The 25402-nt window shown below is 42.5% G+C and overlaps 1 long non-coding RNA gene across 1 annotated transcript in view; it reads left to right on the forward strand.

Moving 5' to 3' along the window:
* The first annotated feature begins 1317 nt into the window (after nucleotides 1-1317).
* LOC140849051 (uncharacterized) overlaps nucleotides 1318-25402 on the forward strand; it is a 40827-nt gene continuing 16742 nt past the window's right edge. The window contains exon 1 of the long non-coding RNA XR_012130519.1: nucleotides 1318-1403. This is a non-coding gene — a long non-coding RNA (uncharacterized lncRNA). The remainder of the gene's footprint in view (nucleotides 1404-25402) is intronic.

Below are 25402 nucleotides of genomic sequence, written 5' to 3' on the forward strand. Positions count from 1 at the left end.
AATAAAATAACTGAGATACAGTTGTAAGAGATTATTTAGTTGAAGAAAAGGTGGCATAGTGGCACTAACCATTGTTAAGTATGCAAAGATACAGTGGCCAGCTGTTTCCCATTGCATGTGGGTGATGCAGGCCTCAAACTCGGTGAAATGCAGATGCTTGGGCCCCACCCTCAGAGCTTCCGGTTCAGTTGGTCTGGACTGGGGCCCATGAATTTGCATTTCCAACAAGCCGCCAGGCGATGCTGACACCACAGATCTGCAGACCATGGAAAATAGGCACAAGGGATTTCATTTGAACTCGAAACTCATTCAGTTGGAAGGGCAAGACGATTCTGTCCCTCTCTTCTTTTTTTTCCCTGAAGGCATTATTTCTCATCTTGTTGGAACAGGATGAGCAAGGTTTTTCTTCCTTACAAAGCAGATGCCTCTGACTACAAGAGCAATTCAAAGGTGTAAACAGCCACATTTTGAGGCACAGCACCCTGTCCGTCAGGTCTTCGCCCATAGGGAGACATGCTTAAGGAGAATTTCCTGTGTTTCAGGAGACACTGAATTGGGTGAAATCTAAAGTTCATTCCATTTCTGTGATTTCATGTTTTATGTACTAACAATTAAGCCCTGACTTGCTCATACCAATTTTAAGTATGAGTGTATGATTTTGGGCCCAATTAAGCAGCTAGTCTATGTATTCAGCGGGAGGAGGAGAATCCCTGTAAACTAGAATGGTCAAGGAAGGTGATAGGATTTGAAAGTGTGGCCTGACGTGGACTTTGAAAAATGGGTAGGAGTTGAATGGAGAATGTCCACTTTAGGAAGACAAGTAAGGACAAGGGACAATGGGGTGGGGCAGGTAGGTGGGCAAGGGCAGGAGCTTCGAAGCTGGCATCAGATCAATCAGATCATGGCGGGCACTGAACATCCTGCTAAGAGGACTGGACATCATCACAGGAGCACGTGAGAGCTCTTAAAGGTTTGGGCATGGGACCTGCATGATGGAAAGGAGTTTAGGGAAGTGAATCTCACAGCAGGTTATGGGATGGTTAAGACTGGGGCAACTTGGAGGTGCTGACCCTGGTGGAAGGGGGCTGTGGCAGAGATAGAAGAGGGAGAGAAGGAGAACTTCAATGAGGTTGACACCAGTAAGAGTAATAAAAGGTGAGTTTTCATGCAAACAAGTTGTTACCATCAACACTTACACAAATATCAGAGATTGTAGTAAGTAGACTAAATATCTGTTAATGGTAGAAAGGAAAGTTAAAGCATAAGTAGGTGATCTGCAGGAAAGGAGTTCTAAGTCCATGTTCTAGCTGGTCAGCTCTTCTCTAAAGGCTCTGGAGAGGTTTCAAGGCTCTGTCATGGCTAATGGTTCTATGGAGAACTTAACACTAAGAAGAAATGTCAAGGTAAATGCTCTTGATTTTTTGCAAGTGGTGAAATTAACCTTTGGGATTTCAGCTGCATTCACTGGGTAACAGTATTATCTCACAGATCACACCTCTGAAGAATCTCAGAGAAGAAACTTGTCTGTAGAATTCTGGTCTATTTGACACCGGAGAGTGAGTCAAATAAATATAAGGCAATGTGCTGGCTTACTTTGCCATCTGACTGCTGGCAAGAATATTAAAAACAAAAACTAAGGCCATCTAGTGAAAAATCCTTTTTTAATAAAGCAAGGAGTTTCTTTGAAACAAAAGATGACACTGAAAAACTACTAGACATGGTAAAACAATTTTTAAAGCAACATGGTTTTAAAAATATTGTTTTCTAAGGTTCATCTCTCCTTTTGATAAGTTGAAATGAGCATGATGTTTGGAAAAAAATTCAGCTTTATTTTTATAACAATAACAAATTATTTATATCAAGATCACCAAACAGGATTAAAAAAGTATGTTTGAGTAAAATTCTTGGCACACAACTTCAACATTCCATTCACCTTTGAAACAGTTTGGTGATCTTCCAATAATATCATGTTATTGATCATTTTAAACATATTTATTTACCACAAAAGACTAACATGTTTTCAAAACATCACCCAAAGAAGTGACGCATGAAGAAATGACAGGAAAGAAATTATTCAAGCCTTGTCGAAGTCCTGGGAGCCCTTAGAACAAAGTCCTTGTTAAGATTTTCTAACTCATTATGTCCTGGTTAAAGAGAGAGGCTGAGCAGGAGCAGAAACTGTACATTATTGCAAAGGAAACTTCTATATCTTAAAAGAAAGTTGTCGTGGTCCAACATCAGACTTAAAAAAAAGAATCAAATAGAAATAAATGCAACAATCAATATGTCAACTCTCAAAAATAAACTTGGGGGTAGAAGTGTCAGGGGAGAGCATTAACTGTAGAACTGATGGCTTTTTAGCATCATTTAATGGATAAGAAAACAGGCCCAGAGAGGTTGCATGATTTCCATTGTTATGGAAGAATTGAGGCTGAATTACATTCCAGGCCTCCTATGAGTCTCTGCCCATTGCTTTCACTGCTGCATATATTTTTGTTTATAGGCACATTTCTTTTTTCAATGAAGTCCCTTTCACCTCATTAAAGCCTATTAATTTTGGACAACTTTAAAATATTTTGTCAGCCTTAACTCAGCAAGATTTCCAATAATCTTGCCTTTTTCTTTTTGCTTTAAAGTTCTAAACAAATCAAAGTTTGGAAAGAAAAAACTTTAATTTTTGCAAATAAATAAGACCATGCACAATTCCATTATGATTTTCCCATTTCACAGTTTAAAAAAGTTAGAATTCCAGTGACTCAAAATATGGTTCCCACAGTAGCCTGGAAATGAGCAGGAGGAGAAATCAGCATTGAATATAAGTGGCCCTCTTCAGTTTTTCCCTCATTTACCCTCATTAATTTTCACAATTGCATTTGTCAACTGACATCCATAAAGAGGATTATTGTATTGTTTGTCACTTGCCTCCAGAATATGAACTTCTTGACTGCTGGAGTTTGATCTAATTCTTCACTGCTGTGTGCCCAGGACTTGCAGCAGTACCTGGAACATAGTAGCTGCTCAGTTATTTTGTTACAATCATGAATTTACTAAACGCTTATGTATACCAGGCACTAAACTAGAAACAGTGTACTTTTAGTCCTGCAACAACTCTGTGGAGAAACTGAGACTCTGAGAATCTCATAGGTAGAAGGTAAATGGCATGCCTGGGTTTATCTGAGTCCTAACTTGTTTCCCCAGCACAACCCATCTCCCTGTTCTTTGGACGAAGAAATTGAACTACAAATTTCAACATGTTCACCTTCTTCTAAATTCATATAAACCTTTCAACTTGAGAACCTTCTACTTTTCCTAGGTTGAATGCTCTAGGCCCCACCACAAATGCCCAAATTACCCCATCATCTGTTTGCCCTTGTAAAGAATTAGCGACCTGGGGTCCAGTGTATGTCCAGCCACTAACTCTGATTATAGTTTTATAGATAACCTTTTGCAGTTCCTTGTTGCTCTTACAGGTATTAATGAGAGGATCTGAAGGGTGCTCAGCAAAGGGCTCTACCACATAACTGTAAAGTTGTTATGAATCAATTTTTAAAAATCATTCATGCTTAAAAAAAAATCATTCATGCTTTCCCATTGACTATAACTTCAAGTATGCTTTGATTTATCAGATTGATCTATCTTTGGCAGTAGCTCTTAGTCCTAGCTTTAATTTTTTCTCTCTGACTCTTGTACTCCCCATCTGGAATACTCTGTCTTAATTGGTGATGAGAGGTAAACGACTTCTAGTTGACGCAGTAGAGCTTGCTATTTTGAAAGGAGCTTCAATATTTATCAGGGAATGAAAATTCAAACAACTACTAAAATGACAAAAATTAAAAATGTTTAACAAAGTGTGGGGAATTAGGAGCTCTTATATAATGTTGGTAAGAGGGTACTTTGAGCAATCATTTAGAGGAATAACTGGCCCTGTCTGGTTAAGGTAAAGATGTATATTTCTGAAATCCAGCTATTCTGCATCTATTAAGATCCTTTAGAGAAACTCCCACATTCAGGGAAACGTGTACAAGGATGTTCATTCCAGGGAAAAACTGGAAACAACTTAAATGTCCTTTAGTGGCAGAGTGAATAAATGCATTATGATATATAAAAATATGCTGCATATTATAAATACAACATGAGATCATTTATTATGCATTTAAAAGCATACAAAATAATATTACATGATACATATTGGGACATTTACATTTAGTAAAAGTTTAAAAAACATGCCCAAGAAAAGCATACCAGTTTCTGAATAGCAATAACCTCCAAGAAACTAGGGAAGGGAAGGGAAGCTGAGAAGGTACACAAGGGAGAAAAAATATAGCTGTAACATTTAATTTCCTTTCAAAAAACTGAAGCAAATATGGCATTTGTTGTATCCAGGTGGTACATAGGTAAGTATTTGATATTTATCCTCTATATCTTTCACTATGTTTGGAATGCTTTTCAAAATATATTTTTTTAAAGAAACATGTGTTCTGTTATGATGTCTTGGAATGCTGGTTTGCCAGATTTTAAAATTAAGATTCATTTCATTTTTTTGGTTAAGGCAAGTAAATCGAGATTATTTTAAAACAAAGTCTCATTGAGATAAACCTATTGATGGTGGGAATTTGAATATGCAAACTTACATATCTTCCTAGCAATGTGCTTATTATCTGATAAAGGGGTTGTAGCTTTTACCCTAAAACTCAGCTGTTCCCTGACGGGCCACTGGGCCCCACTTCCTGATGACTGGTTTCGCTTTGGGGATTGGTCAGTGACTCGTGGTCCTTCTGTTAAGACTCAGCAAGGGATAGCTCTTCACTTGGGAATGGGTGGAGGGTTGACCCTATAACTAGTCTGTTGTCTAAGCAGAAATTCCCACACTTTCACAGATCACTGATTAAACATTTGGTGGGGCCCCCTTCCTTTCAAAGTCTCTCTGTTTTTGTTTTTGTGTTTTTGTAGCTTACCAGCCACTAAAGCCCAGTTACTCAGTTTATTAAGACTTAACTTCACATCTGGATCTGGCCAGCCCAAGGCCAAGTGTGGAAGCCAATGGTGAGCCAAGGAACACCAAGATAGGGTGGCAGATGTCATCACCTTCTACCTTTTGTCACACCATAAATACAACCGTTACCTCAAACTCTACAGATGAAAAAGTTAGAATCAACCAATTCCACATCACCCCATCAACCCCCCTGAATACCATGCCCTATTAATGCAAACATTTTCAGCCACTTAGAGTCACAATCTTATTCTTTCTGAATTCCTCCAGAATAATTCCTCAGCATCCACTCACTAAGCCAGGTGGTTTTTTGTGAATCTCTCCCTGGCTTGTTAATGTCTTTTCTCTTGTCTTAGCTCTCATTGTCACTGCTGCTACTCAGGTTCAAGCCCTCACCTAGGCTTTTGGAATGCTAGTCCTGTGCTGGTTTTTTCCTTCTCCCAGTATATAGTTTATTTCCTCCTCTGAATTCCTGTATCAAATACTCTTATTGTTACCCTCCTTTAGGACTTTAAAAAATGCTAATTTGGTTGCTATTTATCTCTCTATTGTCATCTTGAATAAAAAAATAGAGTTTGCCCTTGGAATACCCAGATTTCACCTTTACTTCCCAAATAGTAGAAAAAAAGAAATAACCCCAGAGGGTCCAATTCAGCTGTGTGGGAAGTTATAGCTGTTGTAAGCCTGCTGATCTTCCACGTGTAGAATTCTAAGCTAATAATTTCTTCCTAGAGACTCTGAGAGTCTAAAAATTCAGAGCTTTCATGGAGCTGGACTTTGAACATTGCCCAACATATAGTAGATGCTCAATAAAGATTTGACAGTTGTGGTAGAGATCTATATGGGTCTTGGCAAGTGATGACATCAACAATAGAGTATGACTACTACATATAAAGATTATCATTTGATCTCTGCAGTTTCTAAGCCAGGTCAGTAACACCAGCTGGCTTGTGAAGGTATCTGTCACAGTCAGCTGTGGCTGCTATAACAAAATACCATTGGCTGTGTGCCTTAAACAATGGGTGATTGCTCACAATTCTGCAAGCCAGGAAGTCCAAGATCAAGGTGCCAGCTGATTTGGTTCCTGATGAAGACCTTCTTCCTGGTTTGCAGATGGCCATCTTCACATGAGGTTCTCAGGAGGCCCTTCCTGGAGGCATGCAGGCAGGGAGAAAGGGAGAGAAGGAGAGAGGGAGTGGGAGAGAGAGAGATTCCTGCCTCTTTCTTTTCATAAAGGGATTAATCCCATCGTGAAACTCCCACCCTCATGACCTAATCTAACTCTAACTTCCTCCCAAAGTCCCCACCTTCAAATAAGATCATTTTGGAGATTCAGGCTTCAACGTATGAATGGGGGTGGGGTGGGGAATGCATTCAGTCCATAGCAGCAGCTTTTCATTTTCCTAAAATTTTTCCTGTACTCTAAGCATGTTGGCATGTCAGAGTTGTTATTTTACCAGGACACATGCTCTATATTTTTGTGAGAATTTACTATGAACAAAGACCACATATGCAGAGTAAGGATGGTGTGGCTGAAATGTAAGGCAGAAACCTCCCACTGATCAGCCACAAGGTCGAGTGGGGGCAGGAGGCATAACAGTCACCAGGAGAAACGCTGCGTAGTGTTCGTCATTTAACACCTTTAATGTTTATTGTTAGATTTCATAAAACTGTCAACCTTTCTTCCCATTTCAAGTGCTGCATGTTGTCTAGGAGTGTTCATTTAAATTATTTTAAAATGAATTTAAATTGTTTTCACTTGGAGAGTGAATTCTACAATCTCTTGAGAGAATGGAGAACATTCCAGGAGGTAAAATTAAACAAAATAGAACAGAGTTAGGAATTTATCTTTTGAAACCATGTTAACTTTAAGTGTCCTTCAAAATGTGGTTAACATCTCCTGAATCTCTGGAGTTTATATATCTTCTCAGGAAATGTTAATTAATGTAAGTTTAAGGCCTAAAATAACACTACATTGAAATTACATGAGGTGGTCTTTTAAAAAAAGAAAGCATTTAGCTGGAAATGCTATAGAGAGGATTTATCCATTGGGTGGGAAGTCCTTTTATCACCAGACATGTACCTAGGATTCCAAATCTCCCATGGGCCAGAAGATCTGAGCTAACTTTGATTTTACTTTTGATTTTTACACTAATTAATTTGTAAACAAATATACAAATAACTTTTATATATTAAATGAATTTTTCTTTCTTCATTCTATTTTAACATTATTAGAATTTTTTTCTAGTTCCTCTACCTAAGATAATGTTTCTCTGTGAAAATATGATCTTCAACACAATTCAGCTAACACTGGGTATCTATTCTGTATCAGGGGTGTTAGTTTATAGCACTTGGCTTCAAAATGTTTGGGAATTTCACTCATGTTTACTTCCCTTGATTAACTTACTCAATACATTAAATCCCCAGAATCTAGTGGCCAAAGGCCACAAAAAGAAGAGGTCACACTTTCCTGCTCCTCCTCTCAAATCTTATACCAAGAGGCATTGATTCTTCTCCTAAAGTGGCTTCACTGATGTCTCTGAGGAAAGGGGCCTATTTTAGGATTTTTTTTAAAAGGAGAAAAAGAAACAGTAAAGAGAAGAGCTGATTTCCAGGTAATTTTTATTTCTTCTTCCAAGAGTTCTTGGGTCTCCATGTCTTGGAGCTCCAAATAATCAGTTGTTCTGGTTTAGTAGTTCTCCAGTTTTATTCATTGTTTCTATACCCAGTGCCTTACCTATAGTAGGAATCCAGTAAATATTCATCAAATGAATGAATGATTAACTTCAACCTCAGTTCCTCCAAAATTAATTTCTAGGTCAATCCTCTATCACTTGCCTCCCTCAAACCAGTTCTGAAATGAATTTCTTGCATCCCCCTAGGTCTTTGATGCCAACAAGCCCTCTTGTGAAATAAAAGTTAGTAACATCCCATATCCCATATTCGGTGAATGACCATATATTCAACCAGCATGTGGTTGCAGCAGAAAGCTAAACCTGGGTAGATCACCTGTAAGTAAATTAACAAGCACCTGCATTGTAATGTCTCCCACCCGAAAAGGAACAACAGCATAGCAGACCTATATATAATACTAGCAGGGAATCCAAGGAGAGGCAACTGTGATGTTTCTGAGAAGGAATAATACTTTGGAGTCCCTTGGGAAATCACTTACCTGTTTTCAGTGAAGGGTTGTTCATTCTAACCAGCCAACTTGTTCAACTTCCAGAAATAGTCCCGTGAAGCAAAACGGAATGAACAATTTGTCTTTCCCAGGAGATGCCCGTTGTGGACAGAACCACGTAACGAGGAGGAACCCAGTTAGAGAAAATCCCTGTGGTAACAGCTCCAGGGATCACAACAGGAGGCAAAAGTTACAGCAACATGTTCTGGTCGCTCCCCAGAGAGGGGTCAGGAAAACACAAGCCGCATAAAGAAAGGTAGAGGAATGACGGGTAATGTCTAAGAAGAGAAAAAGAAAAAGTCTAGGGTCATAGGAGGTGTTGCGCTGAGTGTAGCATCACAAAACCCTGTGTGGGGGAGAGTGTGAGGCTGGTTTCCACTTAGTGGTTTAGAAGAAGATAGCGTTGATGGAATGCACTGCGCCAGGTCCTTCCTCTGTTAGCAGCTTCTAAATGACTAGTGCAGAGGCTGTATTAGGAGAGAGTCCAGAGGAAAGTGATCAAAATGACAACCTGCTTGGGAGAAAAGAAGCCAGGAGGGTCTTTAACAGAATCAGCTTCTTAACATTGGAAATGGGCAGGGTGAATATTCACTTAGATAAAAAGGAGTTGGGAACAATGATGAAACTGTGCCGGAAAAGCGCATGTGTGAAAGGAGGTCCAACACAAGTGATACTTGGGAGGGATGTGAGCAGGACTCGCTGTGCCCTAGAAGAGTTGGGGGTTCAGCCTGCCTCTTGTTTGATGCTAATTCGTGTGCATCATGTGCTTAGGCAGTTGCTGGCCCTTTCTCTTGTTCTGCCCTTCTCCATATTTGACAAGTTCTCTGACACCTGCTTTCTGTTGGATACCATGCTAAATGTTGAGGGGAGGCAGAAAAAAAGTAATGTAAGCAAAGGGCTGTGCCCTATAGCTGCTTACAGTTCGGTTTTGCTCTTGTCCTATTTTTTTATGCAATATGTGATTCCAAAAGGCCATCTAGGTCCAAATAACCTTGGCAAAAAAATCAGAGTGAAATAGGGAAAGTTATTCTCTTTGTCTGGGCAATATTGTCATATTCACAAAAATGTCACTAACATGTTTAATTTCACAAGACTGTTCAAAACTAAATAACTGAATGAAGAAGGCAATAGAATGGGATTTTAGTGGGGGGAAAGGCTCATTTTTATCATCTAAATATATTACCTATATTAACTAAAACTCAAGTCCATTTTTCATGTTGAGGTCCTGTACAGCTATAATTGCCTAGTTAAGACAGCAAGGTCATATTCAGAACAGAGAAATATGTCTTATTGTCCTAAAAGTTGTCTGTCCAGTCTTGCTGCTTTTAAAAGTTGCTGAGAATCATACTCTGTGAGTTCAAATACTTCCTTTTATGCTGAATAAATAAACTTGATTCCAAGTCAGGATGAGCAGATAGTTCCAAACACTAAACACTTAGTGGCATTCCGCATGAAAGTCCTGGCGGTGCTCTCTGAAGTCAGCAGTTAGTACATTCTGAAACTTTAAAAACAAGGGGCACAAATTTATCATGTGGTTTTTGGTACAAGTGATACTCATATGTACATGATATTCTCTGTCTTTTTTTGTATATATACATATACATATACCCTGCTATATCACTCAGGAAAATAACCAGGCTTTTTATTCAGTTAGGTGTCTCTGGGGCATCCAGAGTTCACCTAGAGGGCATCATGTAACAGGAGGTGGGATGAAGTGCAAAGAATTCAAACTTCACCCTTTCACACTTTTGCCAGCTGAGTTCCACAGAGGGAAGTGCTCTAAGTAGAAGGTTGTTAGAGACCCTTTGTCCCCAAGGGTCTTAGGCCTGTTCTCCTAGTTTTGTGCAGGAGGAAATTGAGGCACAGGTGTCTGGAAGATAAGTGATCATCCACTCTTGGTTTTGTGCTTATATTCCCACTATGACACTTTTTGTTTCTGAGCAAAAAAAGGAACCAGATAGGCTAAGAACCATGCCCAAGGTCATTTAGGGTTTTTGTCCTGGTTCAAAACACTGCTGGCTAAGGGATCTACCTGGAACATTCCTGACTAATGACTGGGAGGCAAAGGTCTCTAGAATTCAGTGCTGCCTCTTTAGAGAAACTTTCCTGGAGAAGCTTTGCCTTTCAGTTGTTTTGAGCTATAAGAAGAGGAAAAAGACAATAATGGGTTGAACTATTTTCAGGGTTAAGATACGGACTTGAGGTGAAAAGAGGCTGACAGCAGTGCACTTGGCTCTTGGCTTGAATGGAGTTTGACTGATTGTCAAAGGTCTCTTGCTAGTTAAATAATTATGTTACGCATTAGAGCTGGGAAGAGCAGAATTTTAGCTGCCCCTAGAAGCAGTTATGGCTGTGGGCAGACTCCTCCTTCACTATTTCCTAGTAGTCAAATGAAGCCCACAGATATTTTATTTAACTTGTGCTGTGGAGGCCCACACAGTGTTTAAAAATAATTATATTAGTTGCCAACATGTGAAAAAGCTGGTTAGTTTCTCCCTTCTCCAAAAATCTATCAACCAATCAATCAATCTCCAAAACAAAACCCAAAAACCTGTCCAGGGGAGGCCACATCCTCCCGCAGCATCAGTGGGCTGGGTGGGTTAGTGACTGCCTCTTTAAATGGAACACACACCTTATTTTGGCCAGAGCCTACAGGCCCTCCTGCCCTGGGATGCATGCTCTGCCTTTTTCTGCCTCACGACTTTTACCAGCTCCATTGTCTATTGAGCCCCTGGTGCTACACAGTTTTCTAACCCACCTATGACTTCAGGCTTACCCCTGCTGAGTCTGTTTCTCAAAGCTCTGCTGTGTGGCACCCACCCACAGACAATTTTATAGGCTAATTAATGTAGTGCTTAAACCTTACATTCTCAAATGACACTTATTCATCCTCACAGGTGTTTTTTGGACCTTCCAGAAAGCATAGGCATATGAATTTTAGACCAGGTGACAGGCCAGGTGGAGAAAGATTTGAGTACAGGTGATCTGACTGTTGTACCAGCCCTGGAAGTGTGCCGTCCGTTCTAAGCCAATATCTGAGCACTGTAATTAGGTGGTTGGGTGGTAGAGCAGTTCTACCCCTCCACAGAGGATCCCAGGAAAGGAGAGAAGACCTCCCCACCCAACATCCACCTCAGAGGTTCCCTCTAGGGAACTACTCTCCAGGTCTCCTTCTGGAGCCAGACCAGCCTTGACAGGGAATCACCTGTGATGCCAACAGGGAGCCAGGCAAAGTGCCAGACCCTGCTTAGGGAAACACATGGCTTTTCCCCTGCCCTGCAGGTACAGCTCCAAGGTCAAACAAGGCTGGAGGGCGGCCAAGGCAAGGACAGGCATGGGCTCCTGTAGCCCAGGGAGGAAGTGAGCTGGTTACTTACATTTCACTGGCGTCTTCCCCCATGGCTACTCCTATGTTAGTTCTGTACTATGATCATCAGACTGGCAGCTGCTTTAGTTCCTACAGCTTCTCCTCCTCCTCCAGACTTCCAGGTTTATTAAATTACTTAACAAATTTTGCCTTGAAGCAAGAGTCTGGCAGGTCCTGTGGACCTAAAGGAACCATAGGCAGAGGGCAATGGCCTCCCTCGTACTTCCCTGGACTCTGCTCTCAGCTCAGAAGTTACTGTATGAATTTGGAAAAATCATACTGTTATTTGAGGGACTGCAAAAGAAGGAAGTAAGAGCTGGGGAGAGAGAAAGAGAACATGGAGTTTGAAACAAGCTCTTAAAGCTAATGTGCCTCTGGCAATCATTTCTCATTCCCCTGGGTTTGCAGGAACAGGTACTTAAATAGTTGAATTTCAAGTTTAACTTATATTACTGCTTTGCACACATGGATTCACAGTCTCATTTACATCTAGGAAAAAAAACATGATAGGAAATAGACAGCAGGCAACTCAATGCTTAAAAATAAAACTGATGACTTGCTTAAGCATGAACATTTTGATTCTATAGGAAAATTATTAAGTATCAGAAATGATTTGCATCAAGTCAGAGCATATTTACTGGGTGGCTGATAAGGGTATAGCCTCTGCTCTCAAGAATGTGTATCCTAACTGGTTTAAGAGGGCATGCATTTTGGAAAGGACTATAACAATACAAACATCAGCCAGTCAAGGTCAGCAGGTTATAGGAATAAGGACATTTCTTAGCAAAAGCCAGTGTGTGAGTTTTTAGGACAAAGAGTAAGATCCGTCAGGGAAGGTTTTGCTGAATTCGGCATTTACAGTGTTTTACCTTCTGCACAATGTCAACCCAGTGCTTGGCCAGACAAGAATTATGTCTTATTTGTAGCACCTAGAACATGTTGACCCACAGAGTAAGTGTATGTGCTTGTTGAATGAATATGTGAGTGAATGAATGAATTCAGGCAAGAAAACAAACAGGTTCATCTGTTTTTAGGCATTTCTTTTAGCCACATTTCCCAGCAGAAGCAGATGATCAGAGTGACAAGCCTTCCCCATATCTGCCAAGACCTTGCTCCTGGTGAAGCTCATTTGACAGCACAGGTCTGCAGTGGCAATTAATGTGCTTACAGCTATGTGACCCTGGGCAAGTCCCTGTGTCCCTCAAGCCACTGTGCCATTATCTGTCAAGCAATAACCACTTCACAGGTCTGTGGGAAGATCAAGAGAGAACACAGGCAAAGCTCTTCCTGAAATGCTGAGAGGGATATAGTAAATGAAAGCTGCTTTTCTAATTTGCCTATTAGAAAATTGCACATTTACCTGCCTTAAAAGGCTTTTCTAATTTAAAAAAAAATTTATTTGATCCTCCTCTTTCCAATTAAAAGAAAATTTGTTTAGGGATAAAGGAAAACTTCCACCAGCATGGCAAGCCAGGAGAACCAGTACTTTCAGAAGGACTTATGGCCTCTTACCACTTCCCAGAGCAGGCCAAGCGCCTCCCCATCAGAATGGACAGGGTTAAACTGCAGCGGATGCTTAGCCATCTTTCTCTGGCGGCTGCTCCACAAGCCGTGGTAGCCTGCAAGCTGCAGTTTCCCCCACCTTCTGCTTCACTGGATGCAGGCCGGCCGTGTGCTGGCTTATTTTAGCGTATGGGCTTATCAGTGAAAAGATTTAAATGGACAGGTCCGAAATGGAACTGAACAAAGTCCAGTAATTGCTCACACACATCTCTCTCTCCTCCACAAACTCCATCATCAGGCCACCATTAAGCTGGTGGGTGTTAGCCACCACTAACTGTGAGTGGCTGCCGTCTATCTGTTTTCTCACTGAACACAAGGGACAACCATAGTACCAACTCATAAGGTTAAGGTGAGGATTAAATGAGAACATGTATGGTAAACCCTCAGCAAGGTAGGTGGCACACTGTAAGTACTCAATAAATAGCAGCAATTAATAATAATGAATCTTACAAAATCCTACAAGGGGGTCTCCAGAGGAAAAGACTTATGTGCATATATATATATATATATAAATTGAGAGTGAAAGAGAGAGAGATTTATTTTAAGGAACTGGCTCATGAGATTGAAGCTGGCAAGTCCAGAGTCTGCAGGGTGGGCCAGCAGCCTGGAGACCCAGGGAAGAGTGGATGCTGCAGTTCAAGTCTGAAGGCTGTTAGCTGGCAGAAATTCTTGTTTGGGGAAGGTTAGTGTTTTATTCTATCCATGCCTTCAACTAATTGGATCAGGCTTACCCACCTCATGGAAGGAATTTGCCTACTCAAATCCACCAATTAAATGTTAATCTCATCCATAAACACCCTCCTAGGAACATCCAGAATATTTGACTAAATATCTGGGCACTGTGGCCCAGCCAAGTACACACATAAAATGATCCTTTGCATTAGACTTTACTAGTCCTGTTTTAAAGATGAGAAGTCTAAGGTTCTGAGAGGTTAGGACAGTTAACATCCAAGTATTAAGTAGAAAAGCTGGGATTCAAACCCTAGTGTAAACCAGAGCCCAGCACAGTATCTGGCTTGCAACAGTCCCTCAGGATTTGCTGAATAGATTTACATCTCCAGAGTCCTGGTTCTTACCTGTATACTGGATCCAGGAGGGACAGGGCACAGGGAAAGCTCATTGTTATTGAGGGTAGAGAAAGGAGGGAAGAGAAGACATAGGAGAAGCTTTGGCATATGCAGACCTTGGGGGAAACCAGCTGAGTTGTGGGGTGAGGTGGAGTGGACTTTGAGACCCAAGCAGTGGCTCTTAGTGGGGCTCTGGGGGAGCATAGAGAAGCAAAGGTGACAAGGACAGTTCTGGGCCTGACCTGATGCTGCTCCAGACCAGGTGGCTGGAGACAACTCTGAGTAGGTGAGATGCAAGGGTGAGACCTGAAATGAGAAAGGGGCAGTGTCCTAGGCCGGGGCCACAGGGAACATGAAAACCTCAGGTGGATGGGCTGGAGAGGGCTGGAGGAGATGGATGTTGGAGGTGGGCAGCTCGTGCAGGACCATGGAGTTCCTCCTAAAGCAGATGGGAAGCCACGCAGCATTTTCAGCCAGAAATGACATTATCTGGCTACCCTGCTTGCCAGGGGGCTGAGAGATCTGACCCTTTAGATTTCATCACTCACCAAAGATCCAGGTTTATAGGGGCTGCTTTTGAATCTGAAAACAGGCTCTTTGCAATTAAATCCTTGAAAGTATTACATTTAAAATCTAAATATTAAATGAGGAAGGCCTGGAACATTCTTCTGCTTCCTGCTGCCCGCTGGCTCCAAAAGCCCATGATGGAGCAGAGAGCCTGGAGGGAGCTTCTGGACTCTCCCAGTCCTCAACTACCTGCCCGCCATGGGTCTGGGGCTGGGCACTGGGTGCCATGGTGGCCAAAGGCGCTGATGGCTGATGGTAAATGACACAGGGGAAAGAAAGAAGTGGCTGGACCTCCTGCTGAGGGAGAACTTCAGAACTAAAATCAACACTGTCAACCTAGAAACATAAAAATAAATGAAAACAAAGGGCTCTATGCCTGGAGAGAACAAACCTACAAGTTGAATTCATTTAACCAATGATCGATCAATCATTCACTGATGCTCATGATTTTGAAACAAGGCCACAGGGAGCAAATATGAGATAAATGTGTGTGAAGGAGAAATGGAGGCACTCCCAAGAATTTAGAGTTCACTGGGGACAGAACAGAGTCCTTCTTGTCCACGAAGAATCATTGGAATTAGCTTTTCAAACCCAGGATGACTGAGGAAAAAAAGATTGAACACCAAAATAAGAACATCTCTGAGTATGATAGAATTCAAGTTCACGAGGCTCAAGTGGAGGACCTTGTATGGGGAAAGCCTGCGGGCCCCTGCGTGCGAACGGCTGAGTCCCAGCTGCCCTTGGCTGTGATTCCAGTGACCCACGCAGCCCAGGCGAGCCCCATTTGCCGTGACCGTCATTTCCCCTCAGAGTCTGTGGCCTGCCATGGAGTAGTGCGTCCAAGTCTTGGCCGCTGTGCTCTTGGTTTAGGACACAAGCATATGAAAGGAGCCTGGAGGAGCAGCCCTCCACTCAGCTTCACCATGCCCCTCCCGGGAGGACCTCGACTCTGCAAGCAGGACAGTGCACAGCCCCGGAGGAGGGAGGCGCCTGGAGGGGCTGCTGTAGGAGGCCGTCTCTGCGTGGTGGCTGGTGGGGGAGTGGGGGGCTAAGAAATCCTGCGGGGAATAAATTAAATCCCTGACAGTGGGACTGGAGTTCTTTAGACACCAGATGGAGAGGGTTTTCCTTTGATACTTAAGTCAGTTGAAGGCAGATAAAAACCAGCATTACTCCAACACAGAGAGGTGAGCATATGGATTTAACATTCCACTTTCTCTTGTTGGGATGACGTATAATACCATAATAATACATGTTATAGAATTCTTATTAGTGACACATGACTCTTATGGTGGGTGAGTCTGGAAAACCATCTCCCTGTAAGCATCTGAGGGCTCAGCCATCAAATCAAACCTGGGCTGGCAGCTCCCAGTTCAGAGTGCTGTGGGGTGATCCCACATCCCTGAGTAGATCTGTACCACTTTCAGAGGCTGTGTCCTATGCTATCTTATTTGATCCTCATAGAAACTCTATGAACAGGTTTTACTTTCCTCATTTTATAAAAGAGGAAACAAAACCTCAGAGAGGTGCCCAAAGTCTCCTAATTAAATGTAGAGCCAGGATGAACATGTTTCTTCTTACTACAAATTCAGTGATCTTTTCATCAGAATAGTGTTTTATGTACAGATTCCATGGCCCTAAACACCAGAGATCCCAGTTATTGGTGGGGCCAGAATTTTTTTTTTAAGTGCTTGACAGCTTGTAGAATTCCCATACTAGAACACACAGTTTATTTCTTATCTTTGATTTTGGAAATGAACAGAAAATTGGAAACAGGAATTCAATGGACAGCTGGAAAAAGGGGTTCCAGCTTTTAAAAGGTAGGAACCAGGAGCCTGCTTCTGATGAGGAAGATGCCCTGGAGCCCCCGAGGTAAACGTGGGCTCTGTCAGCACACCTGCAGAGCCTGGGGAGACTAGCTAACATCATGAACAGTGATGCACTGCTGGGCTCTATTCTGAGCACCCTCACGCAGTCTCATTGAATCCCCACAGCCACCTTGTGAGGTTGTCTATCTTCATTTTACAGAAGGAAACCTGAAGCTCAGAGGTCAATTTATCCAAGGCCAACATTTGTTCAGTGTGGTCCCCCAAAAATGGAAGAATTAATCGGCCAACTGGCTGAGGACCATTAGGACCAATGGAATTCATCAGAAGCCAACAGCTGAGGGGAAGGGCAGGACCCCCGGGGTGGCAGTAAGGAAGACTGAGCTGCTGAGCGCCTGTGGCTGCCTCCTTTCTTTCACTTTAAGAGCTGAGCTGCGCCTGGCCTCTGCCTAAGGCTCATTCTCCCACCTGCTCTGGGAAGCCTGCCCTTTGGTCTCTTCCAGAGCCTACACGCCATTGATGACTGGCCCCTTTCCCCCTCTGTCCTTAACCCCCTCTGCTATAGGTTCTTTCTCAGTAGTCTGTGAATAGGGTCAGGTACCCTCACCTTTAACAGCTCCTCCCCTAATCCTCATAAGCCCCATATGTCCTAAAACTGACTTCATTCCTCTCCCTGCCTCATCTGCCCCTTCTCTCCTGTGTTTACCATCTCTGTTAATGACATCAGCATCCATTCTGAGGCCCAGGTCAGAAACCTAAGCATAATTCTTGATCCCTCCCTCTCTGTCAATTTGTCATCCAATTCACTGTTGAGACTTGTAGACGGTGCCCTGTAAACTTCTTCCACTTCTCTCCACTGTCACTGCCTACAGCATTACCATTGTGGATCTGCTCTGTGCTGCCTGGACTGCTCTCCACTCGGCTAGTTTTGCCAGCCTCCCCTACCTCCCATTCACCAGTTCTCTACCGAACAGCCAGAATGATCTTTACAAATAGGAAGCTGATCCTGCCACTCCCTGCTTAAAAACCCTGCAGTGCCTCTGCATTGCTCCTAAGTTAAAGACTAGACTCCATATTGAAGGACACAGACCCTCGGGGATATGGCTGCTCACCTCTTGACCTCACTTCCCCTGCTCCCCAGAGTCCTCTTCCCTACCACCACCCAGCCTGGCCAATCCTCCTCTCTCTTCTGGACTCAGTTTGCATGTTACCTGGCCCAGGAAGTCTCCTCTGACCCCTCCTGTGTGCTTAGACCCAGTGCTTACTAGTGGTAGATTTATCCTGCTACATTACAGTTGTGGATTCGTCTATACCCCTAACTAAAGCACAGCTCCTGCTTCTTGAGGACAGGGACTATGTTGTAATTATCTGTACTTGTTCTTTACACCACACCTGGCCCTTAGCAAAAAGCTCAATAAACATAACTTGAATGAATGAGTGTCCTGGCAAAGGCATGGGAAGTGACCAGAAGTTCATAAGGAGAACTTTTCAAGATGTTCTCCCTGTGTAGGGAGGGGCCAGCCTGGCAGCAGAGGTGGGCTGAGAGGGTCCAGGGGGAGCCCCTGAGAGCTAACACTTGCTGAACATCTGGGCTGGACTAGCCTCTGTACTATGCACTTGCTGTTAATTATTTTCCCCCAATTCTCATTGCAATCTTATAAGGTACATAACGCTTTTGCTCTCATTTTACATATGAAGAAACTGAGGGTCTGAAAAGTTAAATCATTTTCTGGAAGTCACACAATGGTGATGCTAAATTCAAACCCTTGTCTCTGTACCTTTCTCTGTGTTACAATTCAGTTCCACAGTTTACTTTTGCAGTTACCACCATTGGTGACTCACCTGGGATCTTTAAGGAGTTGCCTAGGACTCCATATGTGGAGATAAAACTAGGAAACAGACTATAAGAAGAACAAATTTCTCACCAGACTTGGCACATTCCTGCTAGAACCCTGGATATCTTTGCTTAGCATCTAAGTGAACTCAGGTTCTGTAATCTTGGAGTTTGAGAACTGGAGCAGACCTTAGAAATCATCTAGTCTAGTTTCCTCATTAGACACATGAAGGGGCCAGTGACTTGCCCACAGCCACCCAGCTTGTGGCAGAAGCAGGGTGGAAATACCAGGTCTCCTACCCCTCTGGATGAGCCACACATATTTTCCATTCTGGTATTCTATGCCATTCTGGTGCTTGATTTTGTGTATTTGAGCCTCTTAGTAAGTCTATCCTCTTAAAACTTTAAATGGTACATTGCTTTGTCAGAGAAAGAATTTCAGCTTCCTGGATGGCCAGATGTCCCAACAACAGCTCTGGTGAGAGGGGGCTTAGATGGTCGGGATCCCTGGGAGGAGCAAGCCAGACTCTTTCCCAGCAGGCCTTTCTCTCACGAATGTCAGAGGAAACAGGGGTCTCAGACAGTTTTGCTTAACATATACCAGATATTAGGAAGAAATAGCCCTCAAGTGCTTAAGTCCAGAAAGGCAGAGCAATGCAAGTGCAGTAATGAGATGAGATGAAAATACTCAATGGAGGGCACGAAGGATTTTACCTTGGAGAGACAGGGCAGGTTTCCTGGAGGAAGCGGCTCCAACTTGGGCTACAAGGGAAAAATACAAGTGGAAGCAAGCCATTTCAGATGCAGAGCAAGGGCAAAACTGGAGGGGCTGGTAGTAGTGAGAGTGGTGCACGGACAGGCCGCATCAGCAACGCCTGGGAAAGTGCCACAAATGCAAATCACTGGGCCAGCCCCAGACTCCTGAATCAGAACTGCAAGGGGCTCAGCAATTTGAATGCTTTCACAAGCCTCCCAGTGATTCTGACCCACTCAAGGCCAACTGAATTAGATCATTCCTGACTGGAAGTCCCTGACACCCTTGCTTGCACAGTAAGGCTCTGGGACAGGTGCAGACAACGTGGCAGCCTGTACTCTGGTTCCCTCCTTAAATATCCCTCAGGCTCTGTCCTTCTTGTACTTAATCAAGCCTCACACTGCACTATGCACCTTATGGAGGCATCGCTTCCTCATCCGTGAGGCCCTGGAGGGTGGGGCTTCGCTATGATTCTTGGTGCTGACTAAAGCAATCCTGAGTGACATTTGTGTCTCCAGAAGCCTATGTCTCCCAAGCCAGAGCCCAGTGAGGGTTTCTTAGGCGTCTTCACTTTCTTTATGTCCTTAATGATGCAAATATCACTCTCTCTTAAGGACCTTCTCAACCACCTTATTTGAAATTGACACATATACTTAAAAAAAAAATTTTTTTTATTAAGGTATCATTGATATACAATCTTTGAAGGTTTCACATGAGCAACATTGTGGTCACTACATTCACTCATATTACCAATTCCTCCCCACATACCCCATTGCAGTCACTGTCCCTCAGTGTAGTAAGATGCTATAGAATCACTGCTTGTCTTTGTGTTATACAGCCCTCCCTGTGCCCCACCACCTACATTATGTCTGCTAATTGTAATGCTCCTTTTTCCCCCTTATCCCTCCCTTCTCACACATCCTCCCCAGTCCCTTTCCCTTTGGTAACTGTTAGTCCATTCTTGGGTTCTGTGTTTCTGCTGCTGTTTTGTTCCTTCAGTTTTTTCTTTGTTCTTATACTCCACATATGAGTGAAATCATTTGGTATTTGTCTTTCTCCGCCTGGCTTATTTCAGGGAGCATAATACCCTCTAGCTCCATCCATGTTGTTGCAAATGGTAGGATTTGTTTTCTTCTTATGGCTGAATAATATTCCACTGTGTATATGTACCACATCTTCTTTATCCATTCATCTACTGATGGACACTTAGGTTGCTTCCATTTCTTGGCTATTATAAATAGTGCTGTGATAAACATAAGGATGCATATGTCTTTTTCAAACTGAGCTGCTGCATTCTTAGGGTAAATTCCTAAAAGTGGAATTCCTGGGTTAAATGGTATTTCTATTTTGAGTTTTTTGAGGAACCTCCATACTGCTTTCCACAATGGTTAAACTAATTTACATTCCCATCAGCAGTGTAGGAGGGTCCCCATTTCTCCACAACCTTGCCAACATTTGTTTTTGTTTGTCTTTTGGATGGTGGTGATCCTTACGGGTGTGAGTTGATATCTCATTGTGGTTTTAATTTGCATTGCTCTGATGACTAGTGATGCAGAGCATCTTTTCATGTGCCTGTTGGCCATCTGAATTTCTTCTTTGGAGAAGTGTCTGTTCAGATCCTCTGCCCATTTTTTAATCAGGTTATTTGCTTTTTGGGTGTTGAGGCATATGAGTTTTTATATATTTTGGATGTTAACCTATTATCGGATATGTTGTTTATGAATATATTCTCGCATACTGTAGGATGCCTTTTTGTTCTACTGATGGTGTCTTTTGCTGTACAGAAGCTTTTTAGCTTGATGTAGTCCCATTTGTTCTCTTTGCTTTTGTTTCCCTTGCCTGAGGAGATTTGTTCAGGAAAAAGTTGCTCATGTTTAATTCAATAGATTTTTGCCTATGTTTTCTCCTAAGAGTTTTATGGTTTCATGACTTACATTCAGTTCTTTGATCCATTTCGAGTTTACTTTTGTGTATGGAGTTAGACAGTAATCCAGTTTCATTCTCTTGCATGTAGCTGTCCAGTATTGCCAACACCAGTGTTGAAGAAGCTGTCATTTCCCATTGTATATCCATGGCTCCTTTATTGTATATTAATTGGCCATATATGTATGGGCTTATATCTGGACTCTCTATTCTATTCCATTGATCTATGGGTGTGTTTTTGTGCCAGTACCAAATTATCTTGATTACTGTGGCTTTGTAGTAGAACTTGAAGTTGGGGAGCACAATCCCACCAGCTTTATTCTTCTTTCTCAGGATTGCTTTGGCTATTCAGGGTTTTTTGTGGTTCCATATGAATTTTGGAACTATTTGTTCTAGTTTGTTGAAGAATGCTGTTGGTATTTTTATAGGGATTGCATTGAATCTTTATATTGCTTTAGGCAGGATGGCCATTTTGACAATATTAATTCTTCTTATCCATGAGCATGGGGTGCATTTCCATCTATTGGTGTCTTCTTTAATTTTTCTTATGAATGTCTTGTAGTTTTCAGGGTATAGGTCTTTCATCTCCTTGGTTAGGTTTATTCCTAGGTTTATTCTTTTAGATTCAATTTTGAATGGAATTGTTTTCCTGATTTCTCTTTTTGCTAGTTCATCATTAGTATATAGGAATGCAACAGATTTCTATGTATTAATTTTGTATCCTGCAACTTTGCTGAATTCAGTTATTAGTTCTGGTAGTTTTGGCATGGATTCTTTAGCCTTTCTTACATACAATATCATGTCATCTGCAAACAGTGACAGTTTATCTTCTTCCTTACCAATCTGGATGACTTTTATTTCTTTGTGTTGTCTGATTGCCACAGCTAGGACCTACAGCACTACATTGAATAAAACTTGGGAGAGTGGGCCTCCTTGTCTTGTTCCCAATACGAGAGGAAAAGCTTTCAGCTTTTCACTGTTAAGTATGATGTTGGCTGTTGGTTTGTCATATATGTCCTTTATTACGCTGAAGTACTTGCCCTCCATACCCATTTTGATGGGAGTTTTTATCATGAATGGATGTTGAATTTTACCTAATGCTTTTTCAGCATCTATAGTGATGATCATGTGATTTTTGTCCTTTTTGTTGATGTGGTGGATGATGTTGATGGATTTTTATTACTGAACTATCCTTGCATCCCTGGAATAAATCCCACTTGATTATGATGGATTATCTTTTTGATGTATTTTTTAATTGAGTTTGCTAATATTTTGTTGAGTATTTTTGCATCCATGTTTATCAGTGATATTGGTCTATAATTTGCTTTTTTGTGGTGTCTTTGCCTGGTTTTGGTATAGAGTGATGCTGATTTCATAGAATGAGTTTGGAAGTATTCCCTTCTCTTCTACTTTGTGGAAAACTTTAAGGAGAATGGATATCAGGTCTTCTCTAAATGTTTGATAAAAATCAGCGGTGAAGCCATCTGTTACAGGTGTTTTGTTCTTAGGTAGTTTTTTGATCACCAATTCAATTTCATTGCTGGTAATTGGTCTGTTCAGATTTTCTGTTTCTTCCTGGGTCAGTCTTGGAAGGTTGTATTTTTCTAGAAATTTGTCCATTTCTTCTAGATTATCCAATTTGCTAGCATGTAATTTTTCATAGTATTCTCTAATAATTCTTTGTATTTCTGTGGTGTCCATAGTGATTTTTCCTTTCTCATTTCTGATTCTGTTTATAGACACACATACTCTTGTTTAGGCATTTTTTTATACCCTGTTGTGGCTTTGTTTTTCTCCATTACATTTAGTCAACATCTATCCAATGTTTCCTTTTTAGTTTGTTTCTTGTCTGTCCTCCCAGCCTCCAACCAAATGCACTATTTGCGAAGACAGAGGCTTGTGCTGTGTTTGTCTCTGAGCTAGGACAGGGCCTGACATGTAAGAAGTGCACATTTCATCCAATGAAGGAAAGGTTGCTGCCGTGTGACTCTGCACAGATGGCTTTGGTTACAATTGATCAAGCCAGGAATAGCCCCTGACCTAGTGGCAGCTTCCCACTGGCCACTCAATGGCCTGTGAGGGGCCTGGCATGAGAACTTTGTCATGGTGATGGGCTAAACCCATCAGACAGCACTGTTAAGGAGTTTGTAAGACACACACAAAGAGGCAGACAGTAGGATTGGACTGAAAAATGGGGTCACAGAGGAAAGGCAGCAGAAGCTGGAGATTGAAAGGAGTATAATAGAACTAGTCAGCAGGAGTGGAAATAATGGAGGTAGAGATAGAGAAAAGTGGGATCATCTTAATGGAGGAGAAAATCCAGTGTGATGATCTCAGAGAATGACTTTGGGAATGTGGTTGAGATACTGGAGCTGCTCTTCTATCCTTAGTGTTGCCCTGAGGAGCCAAGAAGCTCAGCTGTGTGTCTGTGTCCTTCTTCCTTAGTTCTCTGCACATCCTGAACACAGCTCGCCATCAGCCAAGATAACCTGAGGGCTCTCTGTCCTTCAACAAAGGCGCCTGCTAGCACAAGCCTAAGAACCTGTGTCTCCTGTGCCAGGCAGCAGCTCCCGGGGACAGGGCTGGGTAGCTCTCCTGTGTGGGGAAGGCCCCTGCATGGGGGTAAAAGGGCTCAGGGTGGGGCTGGAGTAGAGGTCCTTGCCCATTCCAGGCAGCAAAGCTCAGCCTAGGTGTTCCCTTTGAAGCATGGCAATATGTACAGGAAACCTGTGCAATTCTGCTTTAAATGTGCCCTTCCCCTTTATTACTGTGCAGGGAAAGATCAGAGCGAGGCCTTGTTACTAAGCCAAGTTGGCAAACAAAACCCCATATTTGATGTTCCGCTGTGGCCCTGGGACGGCTCCTCTGAGGCAGGCTGGAGGTAAGGTGGGGAGCAGGTGGGGGTGTACAGGTGGAGGAACATCACTCCTGCCCCCACCCGTTTGTTACTTGATCTACCACAGGGCCTGGTCCCTTACCTACCGGCCTGCCAGCCATTTACTATCCTGAGTCATTTCCCAGAGCTTCCCACCTGTCCAGATGGATGACCAATTTCTCTGGACTTGCTAATGCAACTTTAAACTATTTTATTTTGGTTCTGCTCAACACTGAGATTGTTGGGGTTCATAGAGGTTTCTCAAATGAGAAACATTCTGTCCAGATAGCATGCTAACAAAAGCTTATTCATTCCATGAATATTTACTAAGTTCCACCAAGTGTTAGGAGCTAGATCAGATACTGAGGAAACAGCAGTGACGAGACAGAACTTCCTGCCCTTGTCAAGTTTCTATCAACAGGAGAGACAGATAATAAACAAATAATTATAAACCTGCAGGATATTATGGAAGAAGGACAAGGTACTACTGGCACTTGCAATGGGGAAACTGGACCTCGTCTGGATCATCCAAATAAACTTCTCTGAGGGCTATGTTGGTATTTTAGCCAGGTTGAGAGGGTGAGGAAAAAGTGTTCCAGACAGAATAAAGTTCATATTTGTAGGTCCAGGGGAGAGACAGGGATAGAGGTAGATCAAGAGAGAGACAGAGAGCAGAGCAGGGCACAGGGGAAGAGAGAGAGAGATGTTTGAAAAAAAAAGTCCAGTATGGCTGAGCTGGCAAAAGGGAGGCAAAGCGACGGGAGGCATCAAATACATTCTGAGGAGAAATAAAACAGGCTTTGCTCTTCCCACCCTACAAAATCTGACATTTGACAGACAAATGACCTTCTCTTCCCCCAACTCTGCTTGACAAATGATTTTGTCAATTCATAAGCAAATAGACAAACCAACTATCATACTCATGAAAAGTGTCTCTCATACCCACAGTCCATTTAGAAGTTAGCCGTGTAGCCTGGCAACCTGGCTAAGTTGATTGGTCCAAGGTGACCCCAGAGAAGCCAGTTTATAGGCTGGTCAGCAAAATGTCCTATGAAATGTCCTGTTACTAAAGCTCTGTGGAACAGAGGCAGCCTGTGCTACATGGTGATGGGTGAGCCGATAAGAATCTCTTTCCTGGGCATTTGAATATGAGGCACCAGAGTCAGTCAGTAGCAGTAGGACCTAGAGAAATAGGCAGAGAGTCGCCCAGGAAATGTAATGGGGGAACCCTTGAGTAGGAAGGAAGCCCCACAGCCTGTTGCTGAGTCTCTCCATGAGGCCAGGCTGTGGGATCAAGTGTCCAGTCTTACTTTTTCCCCATGACCCCCTACAATAAATCTCACATACGGTCCTGCTTATGACCACCGGAGAGCCAGACACTATAAAGTGGGCTGCCTTACGTAGGTGAAACAGCTGACTAATTTTTCACTTTCACCTCAGTTGTTTGGGCCACAG

Source organism: Manis javanica, chromosome 1 (genome assembly GCF_040802235.1).
Source record: "Manis javanica isolate MJ-LG chromosome 1, MJ_LKY, whole genome shotgun sequence".
Classification (NCBI taxonomy): Eukaryota; Metazoa; Chordata; class Mammalia; order Pholidota; family Manidae; genus Manis; species Manis javanica.